The 2387-nt window shown below is 37.1% G+C and overlaps 1 non-coding gene across 1 annotated transcript; it reads left to right on the forward strand.

Moving 5' to 3' along the window:
* The first annotated feature begins 1268 nt into the window (after nucleotides 1-1268).
* Nucleotides 1269-1372, forward strand: LOC127902007 (small nucleolar RNA R71). The gene has a single exon (XR_008054412.1). It is a non-coding gene; the product is annotated as a small nucleolar RNA R71 (small nucleolar RNA).
* Nucleotides 1373-2387: the final 1015 nt, after the last annotated feature.

A 2387-nucleotide genomic window follows, 5' to 3' on the forward strand; every position in this document is an offset into this window, starting at 1 on the left:
GGTTCCCTATACTACATGAGATAGTGGGGGAGCCTGGGTCTTTGCATTTTAAATGAATTTTATGTTGGAGTATAGAACTAACGTTTTCTGTTAAAAATGCCTTCTTTTGAACATGCATATTTCTCTTTTTAGTACAAAGGTCTTTAAGAAACTTGGCATAAGATGGAACTTGTTTAATAGCATCAAGCAAAGGGATGTTAACACTTACCTGTTTGAAGATTTCAAGAATCTCACCTGTGGATTTTCCCTTTTTTCCTTTAGCTAACCTCTGAGGAAATGGAGCTTTGGGAACATATTCCCGTGGGTTGGTTTCTTCTTTTTCCTCCGGTGGTGAGTCCTCAACATTCACAGGTACAATTTGATTTTCTTTTGTCACCGGCATCTCCACTTTGTTGTCGACTTCCTTTCCTTTTCGCAAGGTCATTACTGCTTTGACCTCTCCATGTTGCTGTGGTGAACTGGTACTTGCTTCATGTACTCCTTTAGGATTAGGCACTGGTTGACTTGGAAACTTGCCTTTCTCAACAGTCATTGCTAAGGTCTGAACTGAAGAAGCAAGTTGTCCCACCATCTTCTCGAGGCTTGAAACCGATTGGGCTTGTGAGTTGAAGCCTGTTCTCAACTCATTTCGTAGTCCATCAATAGTGCGGTTTTGTTGCTCAATCGTGGAGTGAGTAACATTCTTGAAATTTTGGAATGCATCCTCCCATGGTCTGGGTTGAGAGTAGTTCTGGTTCTGATTGTATGGTCTAAATGGGGGCTGAGAGGCTTGAGGAACTTGAGGAATTTGTTGCATTGGTGGAGCTGGAGCTCCTGGTCCATTCTGTTGAAATCCTTGAGACCATGAAAAATTGGGGTGGTCTCTCCATCCAGGGTTATATGTGTTGGAGTATGGGTTGTAATTTGATGGCTTTCTCATTACACCTATGGCATTGGCTTGATCTGAGTATGAGTCATGATCATGTGGTTCTGTTGATTTAGCAGTCGATAATGATGCTATTTGTCGAGCAAGACCTTCAACCATCTCCTTGACTTCTTTGATTCCCGAAGTTGACTCGCCAATGTGAACCTCATTTACTCCCTTAATTCTTCTAGTAGTCCTGAGTGATCGACTCCGTTGTTGGGAATTATCTGCTTGTCGCTGGAAGAATTCCCAAATTTCTGATGCACTTTTTGACATTAGCTCTCCTCCACTTGTTGCCATTAGCCATTCTTGCACATTCGGCAATAATCCCTCCAAAAAGTATTGGCATTGGTGCCATTTCTCGTACCCATGATGTGGACACTTCAAGAGTAGCCCATTGAATCGCTCCCATGTTTCGAAAAATTGCTCGTCCTCTCTCTGGGTAAACTCCGAGATTTCCCTGCGAATAGCATTGGTTTTATGTACTGGGAAATATTTATTCAAAAATTTTGTAACCATTTGTTCCCATGATGCAATGCTATTAGCAGGCAATGTATTAAGCCATGAACGAGCTCTATCCTTTAAAGAAAATGGGAATAGTCTAAGTTTAACATCATCGTCTGAAAAATTTTCATATTTAAAAGTTTGACAAATGGCATGAAAATCATTCAGATGATTATATGGATCCTCATTTTCTAGGCCATAAAATGTGGGGAGACAATTTAGCACACTAGGTTTTAATTCGAAACTCCTAGCAGCTACATTTGGGTATCTTATGCATGATGTGCTCAAATTAGCTAAGGGACTGAAGTAGTCCTTAAATGGTCTCTCTTGTGGTTGCAAATCCATTTCAAATTTATTTTTAATGTGCTTTTGTGTGCGAAGTGTTTTTTCTAATTCAAGGTCTATAGGGTCAAGATTAGGTAATAATGACCTACGACCATGCATGCAAAACAAATAAAATGAAAATAAAGATGGGAACAAGACAAATAAAAATAAATAAGAGGGAGAAATTACGATACTAACCTTATTGCGCTATTAAAACCTTTCTATAAAAATACACAAAAACAAATACGTGAAATAAATTAACTAAAAATAAATTAATAAGATAAAAAAATTACAAAGAAAAATAAATTGAAAAATAAATTACAGAATTTTAAAGAAAAGAAAAAGAAAAGAAATACTAACCTTTAAATGTAAATTCACTTTTTTTTCTTTTTTTTCTTTTTTTAATAAAAAAAATACAAGAAAACAAATAAAAGAAATTATTCAAAAAAATTAATTCTATGAATTGAAATTACTTACCTCCCCGGCAACGGCGCCAAAAACTTGTTGTGCAAATTTTAATGTACTCGCAAGCGCACGAATCTGTTGTAGTATAGATTAATGGTGACGAGTGTCGATCCCACGAGGAGGTGGATTTTAATTGTGTAGAATTAATTTTGTGAATGGGTGATTGGATTTGTGGTGGAAATGATTGGAA

Source organism: Citrus sinensis, chromosome 4 (genome assembly GCF_022201045.2).
Source record: "Citrus sinensis cultivar Valencia sweet orange chromosome 4, DVS_A1.0, whole genome shotgun sequence".
Classification (NCBI taxonomy): Eukaryota; Viridiplantae; Streptophyta; class Magnoliopsida; order Sapindales; family Rutaceae; genus Citrus; species Citrus sinensis.